At 24.0% G+C, this 10589-nt stretch overlaps 1 non-coding gene across 1 annotated transcript; it reads right to left on the bottom strand.

Annotated features, from left to right (window-relative positions):
- Window positions 1-6422: 6422 nt before the first annotated feature.
- On the bottom strand, window positions 6423-6495 carry TRNAA-AGC (transfer RNA alanine (anticodon AGC)). The gene has a single exon. It is a non-coding gene; the product is annotated as a tRNA-Ala (tRNA).
- Between the last annotated feature and the right edge of the window lie 4094 nt (window positions 6496-10589).

Here is a 10589-nt window from a genome sequence, read left to right as displayed (position 1 = left end):
GTAGTACTAGTTAGTAGTGTGTGTGGGTAATAAGAACGGTAAAGCACGACTAAAACATGACCCCTTTTCTTTCTTTTTTCTTTCTCTTTCTCTCTCTTTAACTCTTATGCTGTAGACTGGACGGAAGCAGAAACAGCAAGATGGAGCATGTGATTATGAACCACCCCCCGCGAGAATCAAAACGTCCATCACTCACACCACTTCAACACAACACACAATGTTACTTAAGTAAACTCGTTTCTCTTTATAAATATTCATCCAAATTTTTCAACATTCATTTTTAATTATGTAAATTTCTGTTTGAACTCGAAAAACCCAATTTTAAAAATTCATTTTGTAATTTGTTGATTCCACTTAAACGATGTAGACTTTAGTAAATATAATGATAAATTAATATATCGCTAAACTTAAGTTTTATTTTTGTTGTCTAACCTCACATTTTAATAACGCAGCATTATATAGCATAGTTTTTTAATTATATTTTATAATAATGTTACACATTCGGTGTATATGATTTAATTAATTGAAAAATTATTTTACACGGTAGTCAAATAAAATTTGACATATTCGACAAAAGAATTTAATATGTTTTAATTAAATTATAAAACTTAAAAATAATCCTAACGGATGAATAATTTAAGTAATTCAGTAGGTGGTTTAAAAGACATTAGAAGTATATTAATAAGGAGGTCTAACTTAAACCCGTAAATAGAATATAACAACTTATTTATAACATTTGTTTATCAATAAGAAAAAACCGAGTAACCATTGTCGACGTTGGTCTCGTGCTCTTGAATCTTCCATGTCACACACTTCATCTCATCAGTTATTTTATATCTTCTCAAATTAATTTACAATAGTTCTTTTTTTTCTTTCCTTCATATTATGTGTGTTTTCATTGAAGACTATTATTATTTTTATTTTAGTTCAATTGAAATATATATTGAGATCACATGTTAAAATTGATTATATCATTAGATATTGAGAATGTGAATAAACTAAATTTGTTTCTTCTATATTAAATTACTAAATAATCCTTTTTTATTATTTTCACTTCTATTTAATTCCTTTTTTTTTATTTCCTTCGTCAACCAATTAATTATTAAAAGCTTTCTTTATTCATCTCAAATAAGGATCGCAATATAACTTGCACTCGCAGCTACCCACTCAAATCCACTTGATTTGGGCGGGAAAAATCCGTTTTGATTGGGTGCATGTATGGGTGCTGATTTTCTCCGAAATTAAAATTCGGTGATGGTTTTGTGGTGGTGATATACACCTGAACCCTCTTCACAAGTAATATTAATGTAAATTTTAAATATTATATACATATTGAATATACTTAATATTTTTTAAATATTAAAAATTATACTCTTATTTTTATATAAAAAAAATTATAATTGTCTAATAACAATTATTTTATGAGTTTTTTACATATATATCCCTTTTTAATTCTTTTTTTCTTAAATGTCTCATTCCCAAATTAAATTCTCTAACTGCCATACTTTTTAGTTTCAACGGGAAGTCATTCCCTGAGGAAGCGACCTCCTGAAGAAGAATTTTTTTTATGTCAATAGGAAGTCGTTTCCCGCGAAAGCGACCTCCAACTGCGTTTTTTTATTTTTAAATATAACAACAACAAAAAAATAAAACGCGTCACTTCTTCGAAAAACGACTTCCTATTATATAAAAAATCTTCAGAAGCCATGGAACGACTTCCTGTTGAAACTAAAAAGTAGGGTATTTAGGGAATTTAATTTGGGAGTGGGACATTTAAAGAAAAAATAACAAAACAGGGATATATATATATATATATATATAACTCTTATTTTATTATATTAATTATAATATATATTAATTTTAAATTTATATATATATATATATATGGGTGTGAGTGCAAGTAGGGAAACCCGAATCCCGGGCAGAGATTGAATTAGATTTTTTAAATTATATGAGTTTTGTTATTAGATTTTTTAAATTAGAAAAAATAAAAAAAAAAAAACCAATCAAACAAAGACTGCCCAAACAAAGTAATAAGACCGCCCTTCTATTTTATGAGGGAGTTTTAACTTTATAACACCTGGTACTAAACTGGTACCCTTATTGTTAAAAAAACTAATAGTAGCAATGGAGAATAAGTGCTTTATTTAGCAAATTAAGTTATTCATAGATGATAAAGTGCTACTAGTGAAATTATTTAATAATTTTTTAATAGGTGTTGAGAAAAAAAAATTGACTATTTATTAATACTATTATTAACAAGTTATAAATGTATTATGAATAAGAGATGAAACTACTTTCTGTCCAAATTCTTCTAGAGTTGAATCTGATGTTTTAATTGAAAGTGCGGTTAAAAGAAAGTGGATATTCGTACTTATAAAACGGTTATGAAAATATGGCTGAAGGCAATTTAATGTATGACTCAACCTTGAATATACATTCGCTGTGCTTTGTGTTAATTTTCTTTTTTTCAAAGAAAAAATTATATCAAATTGGATTATATTAACAAATGCTTATGAAGTTTCAGTGCACTTATTAAAGAATAAAAAATAATGTTTATAAAAAAATATAAAATAAATTTTATTTGACGAATATAAAATTTTAAAATATTAAACACATCATTTTCAAAATTATTTTTCATAATTAATTTGTTAACCATTTTTATTAGAATACTTTTTAACAACTTTTTATCTTTGATGAAATTAATCGAACGGTTAAATGGTGCGCCGCATGCATATGCATGCAGACAAATTACACTCAATTTAAATTTAATTATATTTATAAATTAAAAAATACTAATATCCCCTTTACACTTGTTAAATATATAAAAGATATATAAAATTTATATTGAAAATTATATATTTAATCTTTAAAAAATTAAAATTCATTATTTTAAGTGTAGAACTTATACTTTTATACTATTAACAAATATCATAAAAAATACTTGTTAAAATGTCTCTTCAAAATATAATTGATGGGCATAACTATAAACGACCATTTTCGTGATTAAAAAATAAAAACAATGATACACTAGAATTATTATGTTAATAATAAAACTAGATATAAAAAAATAAATATTAAACAGACGAATTAGAATTTAAAGCAGTAAAAAATTATTATATAGATAACTTATAAAAGATTATTGTATTATATATTAATAATAATATTAAAAATTATTAATATTTAAAAAAATGAGTTCCATAAATTCTATATTTTTTGAATATATATAAAAAACATTGAAGTAGGAGTATAGAAGTATTATTATTAATGTTGAAGCATTTGTGTGTTGAGAGGGCCTGGGGATGGAGATAAGACGGAGAGAGAGATAGTGACAGTGATGGATGCAGTTTGATTTGACGCAGACTCCTCACTCCCTGCTCAAGCAGCCAATTGTTCCGTCCGAATCCGATACAACAAAACCAACACCAACAATACTCACTGTCTCTGTGGGTCCCCTCTTTTTTCTTATTTTCACTTTCACATCCTCATCATTCTTCTTTTGCTTTATTAACTTCCCTTTTACGAGGCCTTCTTTTTTTCTTTTTCAATTTCTTTTTTAGTTTTTTATAGAAAATAATCCCTTTTTACTCTATTCTTGAGAAGTAAATTATCCCTTTCCTAACTCGACTTTTTAAATTATAATGTTGTATTAATTTTATATTATCAAAATTATTTATTACAAAAAGATAAATAAATGTGCTAAAATCATGAATAATTATCGATAGTATCAAATGTCTTTTTATTTTATGAATATTTGTTACAAAATATTAAAATTATAAATTTTATATTTAAAAGAACAATTTTTTAGCTATTAAAATTTTGAAAAAACAACTATTAATATATTTTTATTATAAAATTACTATTTATAATTGTATAATAAGTATTATTAGATCATTTGTAAACAATTCTTTAAAATATTTATAAAATATAACAAAATTTATTAGTTTTATTAGTTTGTATAAACACTCATTAGTTGACAGTAAAAAAGTAACAAATATAATATAATTTGTAATTCTCACAAAAGTTATATATATTTCAAATAAATAAAAAATGAAATATTAAAATTTTATAAAAGACTAAACAAATATCTAATATATTCTTTTTTTAAATCCATTTTTCCAAATAATCCAAAATATCATATTTTTTAAACTAAAAAATTAAATACAAAACTACACTTTTTTATCAATCGACAAGTGGCATAACATGTGACTTCCAACTATGTTTATTTTTATTTGATAATAATTATTTTTAAAATCGAATAGATTGTCCTATAATGAAATTTAATCTTCATTTTATGTTATATTTTGCTTTTAGCCATCAAATTAATTTATAAAAATAGTAAAATAAATATTTAAAACACTAACAATTTCTTGAATAATACTGTTTTGATTTATATTGCTAAAAATTGCATAAAAATTAAGGTTGAGTAGTAGCAAAAATCATTGTTAGACAATATTTTTTATTATGATTTTATTCGAGGACATCCTTTTAGTGGTTACTCTATCTTTACAGATTGAACTGAAGTGGGATTAGAAGATTGCATGTAACTTTAAATATTAAATTACTCAACTCAATAACATTGATTCTAATTAATTCCATCTTCTACATTCATCTTAAACCAATTTTTTTTATGGGATATTGTCGATCTACCTTAAAGTTTTCAATCTACCGTATCAATTTCATTCGGTAATGTGTGAGTGACTATTCACTTAACACGTATAATTTATTGATATAGTTCAAATTGATGTTAAATACTGTTAATAAATTATGGATTATATAAAATATCGAATCATACTATATAATTAAATAAATGTGTCTCTAATATCTAACTCAATCGAGATAATGTATGGGACTTAAAAACAAAAACAAAAATTATTTTATATTTTTAAGAGTTGTTATCAATTGTCTTTAGAGTTTGATGGTAACTTGTTGTATATATAATAGAATAAATATATGATACGATAAATATTATAAATAAAAATTAGATATAATGTAGTTTATAAAATTATACAGTTATTATATTACTTATTCAATACATAGAATAAAAATATGATACAATAAATATTATAAATAAAAATAAGATAAAATATAGTCTACAGAATTATACACTTATTATATTAATTGTTTATTATGTTCATAATAACAAATAAAATATCATTTATTATATCATGTAGAAGTTTTATTAACTATAAATACTCTCTATGAAAAGTGTAATGTCAATGCATTACAACACTATCAATGTTAACTTTGCCTTCCAGCAAAAATTAAAATAAAAACTTCCTTCAGGAAAAAAAAATACAATGTTAACTTGCTTTTGTTTTCAAATTTCCATTTAAATCCAGTCTGCTACCAACCAATATTTTAACAATCTCCTATCAATTTGGTAAAATAAAAATCATTCTTCTATTTATCATCATCCTATTATGAATATGTTTTTGTAAAGTTGTACCAACAAGTGATCCAGGTTTGATCAATATTTAAAAATCATTTAAATTTTTAATAACATCAATGATTCTCAAAAATATAAATTAACAATTCTTTTTTATCTTTAAAAATAAGACAATGTGATGCGGTTATATATGTTCAACAAAAAATATGGAGAAAAAAAAAGAATTTTGGCTTAAAAAAATATATGTATTTATTTATTTAGTTTCGTTTTACTATAAAGATAAAAAATATAATTAAGACTAAATTATATCAGTGGTCTGTTAACTTAATTTTAAATAACGTTTTAGTTATTTATCTGTTTTTTTTTTTTGAGTTGGTTCTTTATTTTAATTTTAAGTGATAATTTGATATTTTATGTTTTAAAATTTCAACAACGTTATCATTTTTTATACAAAAATAAAAAAAAAAATCATCAAAATTTTCAATCAAAACCCATAAAATTAATAATCATCTTCAATATAATGCAAATTTTATCAAATCCATAACTCAAATATTCAAATACACTCATATTTTTATCTCCGACAACATCAAATAAAGAATGAAAATAGAGTTTATTTCAAGATTCAAGTTATGAATTTGATTAAATTTGTATTTTATTGAAGATGATAATGAATTTTATGGGTTTTTTTTGAAAAATTTGATGATTTTTTTGAACTTTTGTAAAAAAAGGACAATATTGTTGACATTTTAAAACATAAAATATCAAATTATCACTTAAAATTAAAATAAATGACCAATTAAAAAAATATATATATATATAAAGAACTAAAACGTTACCTGAAATTAAGTTAAGAGACCGCACATGTTAGCCTATAACTAATCTATAGATTTAAAATGTAATGTTTGTCGCTGTTTGGATTCTAAACAATTTATAAATATTGATAAACAAATAACTTATAAAAAATGTCTAGCATAGTATTTGCTTGATTTCTAATGTAAAATTTGTCTATATTCAAGTAAAAAAGTTAAAACTGTGGAGATGCGGGGTATCGATCCCCGTACCTCTCGCATGCTAAGCGAGCGCTCTACCATCTGAGCTACATCCCCTTTTTATACAAAAAATGTTAGATCTCTATTTATTAGGGTTTACACTTAATCTCTTTGTTAATTTTTTTAACTACCATTTTTGCTTGTATCAAAACCAAAAAATTATTCCACTTTCAATTAACTTTTCTCTTACTTTATTTCTTTTTAACAATTTTTCTCCAGTACATTCGTTTGTGGCCGAAATAATGTATAAGTCCTTGTTATAATTTATACTAAAATTTTAATCATTGTAGTAAGTGATTAAGAAATTAATTTTTATAATTGTGTTAAATGAGTTGACGACTAATTTAAAGACTGAGTTTTAAAATATTTGTTAAATCATTTGATCGTTAGTGTTAATAATAAATGTAATAACTAATTCAAAATGTATATCTCTAAATTGATTATTATGTTTGTGAATTTTATTTTTTATTTAATAAAAGATAACACACAATAAGAGTATCTAAGAATTAAGATGTTGAATTTATTGGAAGAGTAGTGATAATAATAGTGTGAATAGGGTAATTAAATTCGGAATCGCGTCTCCTTTAGACACAAAATCTTCATTGGAGTGCGTTTATTCTTCTTTCCACCATTCCATGCCGTTGGAGTTGGAATTTAATTCTTTATCTTCATTCCACAAACCACAATGCCATACCTTTTTTTTTTCTTTCTTTGTTTGTTCAAAGCTTTACCAAAGTACTTTGAATTGGGAAAAGTAAAAGGTGACCCACCCATGCCATTCTCCTTTCTCAGCTTTAACACCCTGTCTTGCTAATGCAGAAACACTATATAGTATATACTATGTAGAACTGCAAACCTTTTTTTCATATACATTTTAATTACTTTTGCATGGTTTGTATTGCATTGCATCAATGCATCCATGTACTTTGCTAATTTCAAACCAAAATATATATTTTGGCCAAAATCATACTTATAAGGAAAATACATTTCATAGTCTTTCAACTTACATGAAAAAGATCTGATTATTATTATTTTTTTATATCAAATTAGTATTTTTTTTGTTTGTTTGTAAAAGTTACATGCTGAAATATTTTTAGTTGTAACATTGTTTCAATTATTTTTATGAGATTTTTAAAATTTTATTATAAATTTAGTTATCCATCGTATCAAGAACAACACAATAAATTTGCACATGATTTCATGAGTTGGATTAATAAAATTTTGCATTTAACTTCAAGAACCTTGAAATATCTCTCACTCGAATTGTTTTGGTTTAATTATTTTTTTAAAAGTTGATTGAAGAATTATATTTTTATGATTATTACAATCAAAATCACTTAAAAATTACACGAGTTTATTGAATAAATTGAAAAAAAATTGGAGTTGCAATATAACTAATTTTAAATTAAGATCAACAATGCAAACATTTATAAAACATTTATAAAGTTAAATGACTAACTTGATAAAAAAAACTAATCTAAATAATTAGACAATTATTTTGACAATTATTTTAAGGATCTCATAATATATTTTACCGATTATTTTAACAGTTCAAGATTTTACTATTATGGACTTTTTTCAAAAAGTTTTGGAGTAAAAATACATAGAAGAAAAAGGATCTCATAAATATTAGTCTTATTTTAATTTTATTTTTGTATAGGGTGTTTTTAGTCTCTTTTAGTGGCCAAAAAACTAGTGCTAATAAAAATTAAATTGAGACTAAAATCGAACAAAATTTAATATATAACTAAACTTAAAAGATAATAATATTTAGTTAAAGTTAAAATGACATTTAAAGAGTTTGGCTTAACCACAAGAATTAACAACATCAAATCATTCACAAACTCTAAATTATTTCTCATAACTAGAATTTCAGCTACATCAGAATATGGCAAAATTTAAACTATCTCTTTATCAACAAAAACTACCACTTCTTCTGCATCTCTCGCCAATATTCATAATCTTCAAATCACTATAAGGTTGGATAAAGAGATGTTAAACTTATATGTACCTATAGAAAAAAGTGCATCCAAGTACATGTAAAAGAGACATCAATGACCCTAAATTTTGTACTTGTTTCAATCATACATTATATAGTTTAATTTGATAACTGGACTTATTGTCTTTAGATAATATATTATTATTTATGAGAAAGTCCCTGTACTAGTTATAGATCTTTAGGGTCCGTTCAAATCCCCAGACAATTTTGTTTTCATAATTTTTGTTAGCTATATTTATAAATTGTAAGTTCTTGATTCTGTCGTCTATAATTCAAATCTAAATAATGCCACAATTTTATGTTTTTTATTTATTATAATTTTAAAGGTGCAAATTAAAACAATTAAAAAATAATTTTATTGTATTTTTGAAAATCATAAACATTCTCCATATCAAATACCACTTTTGAACATATATGTGTAATTCATATATTATTTATTTATTTTTGTAAGATTTTTAGTTTTTACTCTAACATTTTATATCTAAGAAGCTTCGTATGATGAGACATCTCTAACGTTGAATTTAGTTTTTAAATTAAAAAATAATTATTTAACAAAATAATAAACATATATTTTAATGTAATTTAAAATGTTGTATCATTTTTCTCTCTCTTCATATATGTGAAAATATCGTGTCAATTTAATGTATTTAAATAACAAAAAATGTTATCAGACAAAAGAAAAATTCATAAAGGGTGTTTTAGATTATATAGCAGTCACCCGTTGGACGATTATATATATCATTTACAGTAACATTTTTCGAAATGATAGCATGATTTGATATTCACTGCACGAAAACAGCAAAAATGATCGTATAATGTTTTGGATGTGATTTCCATTCTCTTATGATTCCACCAATTGTAGCATTAAAATTATATTCTTCATATATGGTGGAATTATTTCCTCCTCATCCATGATCCCCATCACTAATTAGAGCATAAAGAACCTCACTTCTTACAAAGTGGTTTACCCACTTTTTATTTTGTACCGTCAATTTGTATTAGTAGTGCTTGGTCTAATCCCAATAACTGGAGGCCAATTTTAAAGGTGTATAATCATAATGCATGAATAGGTCGAATCATAAAAATAAAGATCAATTCGTCCGGAACAAGAATAAATTCTATAGAAACAAGGAAAATAAATTATTGCCAATAGGTATAATAAATCAATAGATAACATTTATAGAAGATCATAAAATCAGTTTCACGAAATTTACCAAAACACCAAATAAGTTTAAGCAAATGAGTTTAATTTGTATGTATTAAATTTTATATTATTAACGTTATATAATCACTAATGTCTATTATTTTGACTATAGTTATTATACAAATTAAATATTTTTAATATAGAATGATTGTGATTCACTCCAGTGTAAAAACTCTTTATATAAAATAAATTAAATTTTAAATTAATTTAAATGTGTCTACCTTAACAAATATATATATTTTTTAAAAACTTCACTTTTTCCAGAAAATTTGTGAAAGAAAAAGATTTCTGATTTTCAATTAATTAGTATTATTATTTTTTGGGTATTGGGGTTTGTGGGGTAAGAGAAAATTGTATATATTTTTCTACTTTTTACTTTTGCTTGAAAAATTAAGCTGATAACAAGCCTAATCCCTTTTTTATTTAGAAAAAGCCCAATCCCAAACTTTTTTTTTAAAAAGGCCCAATCTAAAACCTAAAATTCATGTTATTAAAGAAGCTTTATTTCTTATCCCAAAAACACTACTATTAATTCTATTTGGACTTTTATCTTGGCTGAATTTTACAGGATATACACTAGCTAAACAACCGAAAGGCCCATTACAATGAACAGTCCAATTATAAGGCCTCATACGGATCTTAGTCCCATGTGGATTTTGTGTGGGAATAAAATCTAAACCTCTAACTCCAGTTAACATCCACACATTTGTAAAATAATAAGTAAAATTACTCTCCCAATCCCTTACATGAATTTTAAGTCACGATTTAGTTTTTTAATTTATTTAGTTATAGTCATGAATTTTAACCTTTTTCATATAATATGTTACATATCCGTTTAAAAAACTCAAAAACTTATAAAATTTATCTTCACAAAAATCAATATCAAATCCAGAGTTAATATCTTCCAAAAAATCAGTACCTTTATCAAATCTAGAGCTAATATCTTGA

Source organism: Cicer arietinum, chromosome 7 (genome assembly GCF_000331145.2).
Source record: "Cicer arietinum cultivar CDC Frontier isolate Library 1 chromosome 7, Cicar.CDCFrontier_v2.0, whole genome shotgun sequence".
Lineage (NCBI taxonomy): Eukaryota > Viridiplantae > Streptophyta > Magnoliopsida > Fabales > Fabaceae > Cicer > Cicer arietinum.
Note: the sequence above shows the minus strand (reverse complement) of the source record. Positions and strands in the feature narration are given on the sequence as shown.